The following is a 13,095-nucleotide window of genomic DNA, read 5'->3' as shown; positions in this document are numbered from 1 at the left end:
TGCGCGGCACGAGAAAATGGGAGTTAATGCAAAACTCGTCATCTTGGCATTATGCACATGACGAGATATCGAATGATAGGCTACATACCGGTAATTTAAGAGTAATGAACATTGTTAGTAACTATGTGTCATCCATGAACTATGAACGATTACGGGACACAGGACGTTAAATGGTGCTCGTGAACCAAGGATTCGAACAAAGAAATACTACCACTTACAATTACGAAGCCATGGAAAACAACGCGAAGAAACTCCGTTTCGGCAACTTCTGTAACCAGTAACAACAACCGTGAGCCGGGAACAACGACATCAGACCGCACACATTCTGCAACTTCCGGTGAGTGACTGTTTTATTTCCTAACGCTTGTATCAAAATGGCAAATCAAATAATCCCTGAATTATTTCAAAATTTAAATGAACAAATTAAAGATGTTAAAACGGCCATAAGCACTCAGACTATTTCACAGGTGGTACAATCATTTGATGGAAATTCAAAAGAATTTAAAAATTGGATTAAAAATGTAGAAAAATATGGAACACTTACCAATTTAGATGAGAATAAATTAAAATTTGTTGCTTACCAATCTAGTAAAGGGCTTGTTAGTGATTACATACATCGTTTTTTGACTGATGATTCGACAGGGACGTGGACAGATTTAAAGGAACAGCTTAAATTAAGATTTGCAGAAATTCAAGACCCACAATACGCTTTCTCATTATTAAAGACGACTAAACAAAAGACCGACGAAAATGTTCAAATATACGCTGAGCGACTTTTATCTCTTGCGACTGACGCATACGAAAATATTGAAGGAAATTTAGACTATAAAGAAAAACAGTTAGTAGAAATTTTTATTGACGGATTATCGCACGATTATTTGAGACTTAAATTAATGCGCGAAAATCATGCAACGTTATCAAATGCTTTAAAAAGCGCTATACATGAGCAAAGTGTCAGAGCTAGGTTTGAGTTACGATCACAAATAAATGGACTTGATAACATTACGACCGATAATATTCAGACAGATATCGATTATATTAGGTCATCTATTGTTTGCACATATTGCAAGAAACACGGTCATTCTATTGAAATCTGCCGCCGTAGGCAACGCGAAATAAGTGCATATACGGTAGAGCGGAACTGTCATACGATAAATCAAAACGATAAAAGGCGCAAGAAAGAATATGACAAAAATTGGAAAGATAAAATTGATTGTTGGAATTGTGGTAAATTAGGACACTTTAGTAGAGAATGTACTCAAAGAAAAACGTACATTAATCGAAAAAACTAGGAAATTCTTACCAAAAAGGGGTCTATGGTAAGAATGAAAAAGTCGAGACATATAATATCGCTTTGTGTGGTAGTCCAAATTCTTGTGTTATTTCAACAGGTGGTTATCAATTTAGGAGCTTGGTAGACTCGGGCGCTCAAGTCAGCATCGTGAGTAAACGTACTTATGATATGTTAAAACAAAAACCCGCACTGATATTTCAAAAAGTAAATCTAAAGTCGGTAAATGGAAATTCATTACATGTCCACGGAAGTGTAAAATTGAGATTCAAAATAGGGAGCATATATAAAGAGCACATGTTTTTTGTAGTAAGTAACGTTAATAGAAATGTTATTTTAGGAAGAGACTTTTTACAAGATAATGGTGTCCGTTTATACTTTGATTTAGGATGTTTGAGGATTGATAACTGTTATGTACCTCTAGAAGAAGATGTACATCTTTCAACGATAGCGAGATTAACTAGACATACTGTGTTAAAACCACAAACTGCATATAGACTCTTTGCTCAAGCTAAAAGAAACTGCATACGTTCAAATACGAATTATGAATTCAATGGAATAAGCAATTCTTTCTTTGATAATGAACCCGGTTTAACAATTGTTAATTCAGTCGTCAAGACAACGCGTGATAGACAATTTCCCATTTTAATTATAAACAATACGCACAAAACAATAAGGCTTAGACGACACTGTGCCATAGGGCGAATAAAATCGGTAAATGATAATGAAATATGCTCAGTACAAGAAGTTATTAAAAATAATCAGCCGAAATCAGGTTTATCTAAAGATGAAATCTTATCAGATTTACGTGTAGATGAAAATCAAAAAGAAAATATTCTACCGATACTGTTAAAACACAGAACTCTCTTCGCAAGAAATAATTTAGAATTAACACAAACTTCAGCTATAGAATTTACCATAGATACAGGGGATCATCCGCCCATTAAATTAAGGCCGTATCGAACACCATTAAACAATAAGGTATTCATAGATAAAGCCATCGACGAAATGCTTGACGCAAACATAATAAGTCCATCAAGAAGTCCGTGGAGCTTCCCTATTGTTTTAGTAGATAAAAAGAAAAATAACCATGACTCAAACAAAGATAATAAAGACGAGAAAAGGTTTTGTATTGATTTTAGACAATTAAACAAAATAACAAAACCAATTGCCTATCCATTACCATTAATAGATGATATATTGGCGTTATTAGGTAAAAGTAAATATTTCACCAGTTTAGATTTGATATCGGGATATTGGCAAATACCTATAAAGGAAGAAGACAGAGAAAAAACGGCTTTCGCTTCAGGATTCAGGGGTCTATTTCAATTTAATGTTATGCCCTTCGGTGCCTCCTCCGCCGGTGCTATATTTCAAGAATTGGCTAATAAAGTACTCAAAGGTTGTGAGAGCTTCGCTGTGGCGTATCTAGACGATATTTTAATATTTTCACCTGACTTGCAATCTCATTTATCACACGTAGATACAGTACTACAGAGTCTCAGTAAACATAACCTAAAGCTAAAACTATCAAAATGTCAATTCTTACAAAGAGAGACTAGATACCTAGGCTTCATCATAGATCAAAATGGTATAAGGCCGGATCCGTTAAAAGTGGAAGCGATCCGACAATTCCCTAGGCCAAAGTGCGTGCGCGATGTACGATCTATCTTAGGTGCAGCGGGATTTTATAGGAGATTCTGTCCGTCGTATTCAGAAGTAGTCGAGCCTCTAATTAATCTCACGAGAAAGAATGTCCCATTTAAATGGTCAAAACAATGCGAAGATAGTTTCCTACAATTAAAAGACTCATTTACGCAAATCCCTTATCTTTCATACCCTGATCCAAAAAAAGGTTATATTCTGTATACGGATGCATCTGATAAATGCGTCGGAGCCTGTTTGACTCAAAAATGCGACAGTAACGAGGCCGGGGATTATGTGGGCGAAAAGCCGATATTTTTCATATCGCACAGATTAAGCCCCACACAATGCAAATATAGTACCATTGAAAAAGAATGTTACAGCATATTTTACAGTCTAAGTAAATTGCACCATTATTTACACAATGCTGAATTTGTCATAAAGAGTGATCACAAGCCGCTTAAGTATTTATTGGAAAGTCCGATGCAAAACAAGAAAATACAATTATGGGCCTTAAGTATAGCGGGTTACAACTGCAAAATTGAATATATACCGGGAAAAAAGAATATTATTGCTGACTTTCTAAGCCGACCTCCAAAAACCAAAATAAAGAATAATCAATGCGATCAAACAGAACTAGAATTAGATATTAACGATAAACATTTGACGATTAGTTCGGAAATAAATGGACAAAACCAGACGCGCGAAATTAATGTAATTGACTCTACGCATATCGATCACAGGCAAATAATTGATAATATTATTACCCCGCAGCCAATCCCGGTCGACGACACAGCGTCGAACAATAATATATCAGGGCTTAATATGCAAATAGAACAAGGAAAAGACCCTCATATATCTGAGATTAAAGCTAGATTAAGATTAGGGAAACAGAACAAGAGTGAAGATGATAGATATTTAACGGTTGATGACATACTGTACTACATATCAAACGTAGATGAGGAACCTACCCTCAGGCTGTTTGTACCTAAACACCTGACTGATTCAGTTGTCAAGCAATACCATGATGAAAACGGACATTCTGGGTCTCAAAGGCTTTTTCAGACACTAAAAGAGAAATATTACTGGCCTAAAATGTTCAAAGAATTGAATGATTATGTATCTAAGTGCATTATATGTCAAAGTAGAAACTTAAAAGCAATTAAAGCTCCCATATCGTCGGATACCTCAATACCGCCGTTTCCGTTTTCAGTTGTTTCCATAGATATATGCGGTCCATATCCGAAAACGCTTTCCGGAAATAGATATATAATATGTTTCGTAGATCAATTCTCAGGATACATAGAAGCTTTCGCTTCGCCTGATAAGTCGTCTGATAGCGTAATACACCTGTTAATGAACGAGATTTATTGCCGTCATAGTTGTCCTATAAGAATTATAACTGATAACGGAAAAGAATTCACAAGCACAGCTTTCACGGAAACATTAAAATCAATGAACATTGACCACGTAAAGACGACAATATATCATCCCGCGTCTAATGGCATGAACGAGCGTTCACATGGGACTATGAACAATATCCTATCAAAACGGGTTCAAGAAAATGTACAACAATGGGACGTACATTTAAACATGTCTTTAGCGGCAATGAGATTTTGTACATCCGAGACTTCGAAGCACACACCGTTCTTCTTACTTTTTAATAGAGACCCTATTCTTCCAATAGACAACTTGTTAAAGCCTAGACGTAAATATCACGGTGAAGATTATCATAAAATAATATTAGAAGAACAACACAAATCATTTAAAAAGGTATGTGCCCAAATTCAAAAATCGAAACGTAGACAAGCTGATTATGCGAATAAAAATACGAAAGATATTAAATTCGAAATCAATGACCCCGTTTACTACAAAAACTTTCAACGTACAAATAAATTAGACAGTAAATGGAGACCATATTATCGTATAATCGAACAAAAATCGCCATTAACATACGTAATAAAAAATCAGTTAGACAACTCAACTATTAAAGTTCACGCTGATCAAATAAGGCACGCAAATATCGATGAATGGCCAATGATAGATAAACCACTAGCGCGCCCGATTAGAAAAGCAAATTTAGCCTTTGCGGACGACACATTATCTTCTGATGGCGATTCAAATACGTCAGTACATGGGTTACCTGTAATTACGCAACAGACCCGACAGATTAGAGATAACACGGATGACGAGGAAAACATACCGCTCGCTGAACTGCAAAAACATTTGAGAAACAAACAATTCGCGGATATACAGTCAAGCTCCAGTGAATCAGATACGATGCATTACAATAACGGTAATTCACAAAACTCACCTGTACGTAGGTTTGAAAATGATTCTTCAGACGATCAGATGCAAATTGACGCGGTAGCGTTAAAACACAAAAAACGAAAATTGACAAAAAAGACTTCACGTTCAAATAACGCAATGAAGAAAGCAATTTTCACGTGCCTTCAGACAATGGCTGAACACATGTAAATGAATGGACTGCAAAATAAAGCGAGATAGATGTCGAGACTTAAAGACCCCAAAAATTTTGTATATAGAGAAATATGTTTTGAATGTATATTTAGTAAATATGTAAAAACAGGATTATAGAGGACGGTATCGTCCGATTTTGATAATGTATCGTCATTAGCATTGATTTACGGGTTTAGAATAAAATGAAAATGTCATATTTAAGTCTACGGGTGATATAATAAATATATTTCAGTAATATGTAACAAACAGAAAATATAAGAATCGTGACTCGCAAAATGCACATAAACAATTAATAGGTACATTAAGAAAAAAAAACACGCGACATTCCGATGCGTACAATATAAGAATCGTGACTCGCAATAAGCATACAAACAATTAGTAAGTACATTATCTGTCTATGAACGCCAAGATACACACGTTTGACGCCCATTACTTGATGACAGGCGTGGGTCACGAATAAGGCGAGTACGTAACGAAATTGGTATAAATAACCCTCAAAATAGGCGGACTCACTAAGTACGTTCGATTACATGACAAGCTTATGACAACGCACTTGACAACGACATTAACCAACGCTAGCTTATGCCCTACAGCGCTCAGGTAAACAACATTTTAGGCATAAATAACATTTTAATACAGTTTGTAAATATCCTTTAAAGCAAAGCAGTGTACCTTTTATTAGTATAATGTAAAAGATACAACTATATTGCTATGATTCATTACAAATTTGATACTGATCGAATATGTAGTTTATTCTTTTTCGTTTCTTTATAAGAATACCTACATTAAGACAAGGGATTTTGTTTGTAAATTTTTGTTCTCAAAGTAAATAAAACATAATAAAGCACAATACATTTCATTGAATAGACAAACGCGTATAGTTTAAATAAAACATCATAAATTTGCGTCATGAGAATCGCGTTCCTTTAGCACATTAATTTTATTTGGGTATATCTTATCATAGGTGTGAATAGTAATCTGAGTGCTTATATAGCAAATTCCATTAATATGTAAATAAAAGGCCCGTTTATCATTTCATGTAATTGACCCTATAAGATTTGCCAATGCGATACAAGTTAAGGAGGAAAACAGCACTCCTGACATCGTTGGCGTGGTTTGCCTGCAGCAACATGCGTTCATAACGCATTTGAGATCGTGATCAGATCTTAACACCCCGACAAAGAAGAATAATATGTCATCGACATACCGATATCTTCGACGACGATGTATCCGTCGAGAATCAGATGACGTAACAGACGACTTCAATTAGGATCCAACATTGTCGACATTGATCCAAATTGTGAACCAGCATCAGTACCATACAACGAGTGGACTGTTAATGGACATTTCACGCGTCGTCGAAAATGATTTTTAAAGATACGATGATATGATATGAAAGGACTTGACGATGAAAATCGCGCGTACTTTGTACATATATTAGGTGAACATTTTATCGTCTATGAACTTATATATATATGTGTGTTACCTTTATTACATGTACATAAAACACTAATTATAATACTACTGTCATGAATGCAGACATTCTCCAGAACTATATATAATAAACGTTTGAAGTATTCTAAATCGTGCAACAGCCGAGGACCAACAGCTTCTCCGACCGACCATCATCGTCTTCATTCGGAAGCCGTCGTTTCAATCGACTGCATGTTACCATCTACAACCAGATGTCAAATACTCTCCAACCGGACGTCTCATCTCTTCACCTAGACGCCACATCGCCTCCAACGAAGATGTCAAAAATGGACACTATTCGTATTGGATTTCCCAAACCAGTGACACATTCCAATTCATTGTGATTGACATTGACTATTTAAATAGTCCGACGTTTTATTATTTCAGCAGAAACATTCGATAAAAATTTCATTAATAATATGCAGATTTTCATCATATATATGTTTTAGTCACTGATGTTTTCATGTTTGCGTGTTTGATTTTCTACATCGTATGTATTAATATGTTTTCGTTTACTTCCATGCTTACATTCTTAAAGATTTTTCTGTATCCTAAAATACATAAAAATCAAATTGAGAGGATAAGTTGTGTCAAATAATGATGAGAAATTGGGTGAAATATTTGGGTTTTCTTTATGTACGAAATATTGACAAGTATATCAGTAGCGAGTATGCATTAACAACAAAGGGATTACAATGCTGTTGACACAAGCCTTAGGCTGTATTTGCATTATTTATTATTTGTACCACAACGCTCGTTAACTTGTGCATACTTGAATAGTGACTTCTCCAGATTGTAATTCAGCCAATTAGAAATAAAGACACATAGAACACTGACCAATGGGATTCATAACTGAGTTTCACGGGCCAGATGTTAGAGGGAAACAAGATAGTTAGCGTTTAGACTTGGAGGTGTACGGATCGAGAAAGATACGATCATGTAGCTATCAGACTGTATTTGTATAACCGAAAATATTAAGTATGTTAGACATTAAATTGGACTAGAAACTGATACATGGTGTTGTTGAATATTTTATCATGTATTATGCAGAGAAATTAACATAAATAGGTAGAATAGACTTGTCCCATGCGCGGCACGAGAAAATGGGAGTTAATGCAAAACTCGTCATCTTGGCATTATGCACATGACGAGATATCGAATGATAGGCTACATACCGGTAATTTAAGAGTAATGAACATTGTTAGTAACTATGTGTCATCCATGAACTATGAACGATTACGGGACAATATAAAGTAAAGTTTATTGTTGCTACCTGTGTTATGTTTGTCACTATACTATACGCCATGTTGGTTGGAACTGTCCGGTCCTTGACTAATCAGAAATTAAACAACTTCGTTGTTTACACTCTATTTTTCACGGGATTTTTTTCACCAATTATCATGATAATATTTTGACATTTTTTTCATCAAATTAAATATTCGCAAAATGAACTTAAACGGGCTTTAAATATCAATTAAAAATTTTCCTTTACATGCATAAATAATTATTGAATTAATCAATAAATATATTGTTTATGAGTAAATAATGTGGTCTGTAACGAAAGCGTATACAATGCTGCCCTAATGTTCAGAAGTTCACAGCACATTGTTATTAGTTTTTGAAAATGTCAATGACATATTTATTTCAAATCGATCGCATTTTACTGACGCCGAATAATTGTTGTGTACCTTTGCGTGCTTTGCTGGGCACACAATGATCTCTTATGGGATGCAATATCAAAAGCTAGTATTGGATATTACTGTGTATTGGGAGTAAAACGAGCAATTAGCGAATTTCAAGTACTTTTTGTTCATACATCGCTATTGCATTATTTAATTAAAGGGCGGGGGTATGTTGAAACTGTACTTGTAAATCAAAGGCTTACATAACGAAGGAAGTTCAGATAACACTTTATCTTCACTGCGGCCTTGACGGTATAACACCCCATGGAATGAACTAACCTGTATCCCACCTTGTTGAATATACCTGTCGCGTGCACGGACTACTTTTTATTCTACCGCCGAATGATTTTTCATAAGAAATCTCTAGAGTCGAGAAAATTTTAGCATTAAAATTATACGACCTTCAACCTTTAGATATTGTCAAGGGACATAACTTTTCGCCATCCGTTAAATGAATCAGCTGATTGACCGCGTCATAAAAAGTTTTTTTATTGCGTCATTTTCCAATAATATGTCACGCCATCTTTTGGTGTACACGAAACTAGTATGCGATGTCTGGGAATAAAGCATTTTTTCGTGTTAATGTATCCTGGATGTTATTCTGAAAAAGTGCATATGCTTTGGATTACTTACCTCGGAAGGAATCGCTCAGACGAAGGATTTAGATCTACATGTAGATCTGGCTTATTTGTGTTATTGATTGCGTGCCTATTTGGATGTGAAATTGTGTGTGTAGAACATACTGATCGGTGTGTATTTTGGTTCAGTAGTTTATTCGATTTGTTTTGCTTTTGGATGTAATTAAACGTAAGGGTATTTTCTTTGATGAACGAACTTTGTCTTTGCTATTTTATCAAAATAAGTCTATTCAGTAAGAATAACCCGTTTGCAACAAGTTTTTCAAAGCTTAATAGTATTATTACGGATTATCTTGTGTTTGGGTCACAAACTACAGGATGTGAAGGCTAGATCTAGACGCCATCAAAATCTGCAGCGTCCATGAAAAAATAGGCGAGTATAGGTTGTTTTTTTTAATTTATGTTTAGAACGATTCTGTGTGTAAATCTACATGTACATGTTTGTTGACATCGACATCATTTTGTCAGGAGCAATCGCCGCCATATTGGATTTTAATAATTTTCTTTCGAAAATAAAATGAATTATAATTAAGCAAAATCTTCTTTTCGCGGTCGTAATGTGTTACAATTGCATGCTGCCTTAAATTGAATCGAGACATATGGTGATATTTTTTCTCGTTTTTAAGTTTGTGTGTGAATTTTTTAAAGACTTTTTTGCGTACCGGGACAAAGACATTCTATATCACTATGCATGGTTACATTCGTTAGATATAGATTTTAAGCGCTTTAAAAATGAATTAAAATTATTGTTAAGGCTATATCTATTTATGTTAAATGTAACATTGAAAAAAATCAATGGGATAAATAGAATACTAGGATTAGAGTTGAATAGAGAGAAGTTTATGTTGCTCGGCTCAAACACCGAAAGCGCTCGCTAAGGCTCGCGCTCCCGGTGTTCTAAGCATCGCAACATAAACTACTCTCTATTCAACGCTAACCTGGTATTATCTATGTCATCACTTGTGATTGTTAATTTCATGACATTTTGTTCATACCGATTGTAATTTTCTAACGTCGAGCAATGTGTATAGTTTCATGTCTTTCAGAGTAAAGAATGATCTGTATTGTGCAATGGAGATAACTGAGTATTTTGACATGAACATGACCTTAACTTCATCGCTGACATTATCTTAAAACGTGCTCTGTGTAATCAGCAAATTGCGTTGCGCATTATAGAACTATTCTGACAGAGGTGATATTGTTCTATGAAATAAGCCTGTCCATTTGTAGAAGCTAATGGTCATTCGAAGAGCGATGTCAATAATAAGAACATGGAAAGCACTGCGAAGTCTCAACATTTTATGTACAGACATCAATACAATTGCGATACTATATTGACTTAATAAAATTAAGTATTAGACTTCATTTATACTCGTTATTTCTGTTTTCTTGATTGCAAAATAAACCAGTTGGAACAATAACAAATTTATTCATTATCGACAATTACGCTGAGATTAATAATAAGCACGTGTGGCAATTATTATGTTGGCCAAATTGCTTAATAATACTGTGCATCAAACGGTTTAACACGTTTTATAGAACACATAACTGTTGTGGTCAAACTATTTATTGTGTTTGTTTTCTCATTACTCGTTCATATGTTCTAGAAATAAAGGTAAAAAATGATCTTTTATAAAGTATGTATAGCACCTACAATTTTGAATAATGATCAAACAGTTATGGTTACATGTAGGCATTTGATATAAAATCTGTGTAAACTCTTAAAAAGTACGTCCATTACATATGTACGAAACAGTTTGTTTGTCAAACAAAATGGCGGCCAGATAAGCGTTGCTGAGGGGTGTGTGAAAACTCGCGATCTTATTGGCTGATGTGACTATTTAAGCGGAGCGATCGATGATTTGGCAACTGGAGCGATCGATGATTTGGCAACTGGTGTCAGGTCGGACCTCAAAGACCTCGTGAAGAGGCCGGTAGGACCTGAAAATAAACTCTGATTTAAAAATAAATAAATTTGGCAACTGGTCAATTATTGAGTTATCATTAGAAAACCATTTAACTATTTTGAGTCACTTTGACCTAGAGACCTGAAAATCAATAGGGGGTCATCTGCCAGTCATGTTCAATGTACGTATAAAGTTTCATGATCCTAGGCCTAATTATTCTCGAGTTATCATTAGAAAACCATTTTACTGTTTCAAGTCACTGTGACCTTGACCTTTGACCTAGTGACCTGAAAAGTAATAGGGGTCATTTGCCAGTCCTGATCATTGTACCTATGAAGTTTTATGATCCTAGGCGTAAGCATTCTTGAGTTATCATCCGGAAACCATTTTACTATTTCGAGTCACTGTGACCTTGACCTTTGACCTGAAAATCAATAGTGGTTATCTGCCAGTCATGATCAATGTACCTATGAAGTTTCATGATCCTAGGCCTAAGCATTCTTGAGTTTTCATCCGGAAACCATTTTTCTATTTCAAGTCACTGTGACCTTGACCTTTGCCCTAGTGACCTGAAAATCAAAAGGAATCATCTGCCAGTCATGATCAATGTACAAATGAAGTTTCATGATCCTATGCCTAAGCATTCTTGAGTTATCATCCGGAAACCATCTGGTGGAAGGACGGACGGACAGACCGACATGTGCAAAACAATATACCCTTTCTTCTTCGAAGGGGGGCATACTAATCATAACCGTGAACAAATTAATCCGATGCCAGTCTTCCACTGTTATCTGGCATTTTTGAATTCTCCATGTATTGCTCCTTAATTGAAAACTGTCAACAAGCGGGCCATGGTGGCCATACATCTCGCACCTGAATTAAAAGTTAATCAACTGTTTAAGACATGACCTGATGACATTGACCTGACCCTAGTTGACCCAGATAATTTCATATCCTGCATAATGTAATGACAAGCCTTATGGCCATGTTTCATCAATATTATTGAGTCAAAGGTGGTGGCTTATCCCCCCATGTCTTGAGTTCGAACCTGGTACAAACAGTCAAACAAATGAATTATAAGTTCTCCATGGCGTAGTGGATATTGTTTCCGCTCAGCGACCGGGAGGTCACAGGTTAGATACCCACTATAGTAACGTTCTTTAGATCTCCCCATGGAATCTAAGGACTGGTTCTACTCAGAAAGCAGACTTGAGAGCATTTCTATAGGCCTTAGGCTGTTGATGCAAACAAGCTTAAATAAATTTGTTTAAATGAAAGCTGAAACAGGTTCATCTAATGAAATTTTAATTTGTACAAAATATATTCAGAGGCATTTGACAGCACAAAAGTTATTAAATACTTAAATAACAGCAAAGCTACACCATAGCACAAAATAATTTAATGTATTTTAACTGCAGCTGTTCTAAGTAACAAAATGCATAATGAACAAAGGAATACAACAAATTGTTCTGTTCATAGCTACATTCTGGTACAGAATTGACATGCCATGTGAATAATAATAACCATGAACATATTAAGCCGATGCCAGTTTTCCACTGTTATCTGGCAATTTTAAATTCTCCATGTACTGCTCCCTAATTGCCAACTGTCAACAAGCGGGCCATGATGGCCCTACATCTCGCACCTGAATTAAAGATTTACCAACTGTTTAAAGGGGCCTTTTCACAGATTTTGGCATTTTTTAACTTATTCATTAAATGCTTTATATCGATAAATGTAAACATTGGATCGTAACAGCTCCAGTAAAAAATCAAGAATAAAATTTAAAAAAGGAAAAGAACATTACCCGGTCCAGGTTTCGAACCAGTGACCCCTGGAGTCCTGCCAGAGTCCTGAAGTAAAAACGCCTTAGCCTACTGAGCTATTCCGCCGAGTACACATACTTGACGTATTTTATACCTTATATAAGCAATCTTCGTAGTTTCACAAAATTTAACGACAAAAACAGAACCCTCCAA

This window comes from Dreissena polymorpha, chromosome 7 (assembly GCF_020536995.1).
Source record: "Dreissena polymorpha isolate Duluth1 chromosome 7, UMN_Dpol_1.0, whole genome shotgun sequence".
NCBI classification, from domain to species: Eukaryota; Metazoa; Mollusca; class Bivalvia; order Myida; family Dreissenidae; genus Dreissena; species Dreissena polymorpha.
The sequence above is the reverse complement of the archived record's forward strand: the minus strand, read 5'-3'. Positions refer to the sequence as shown.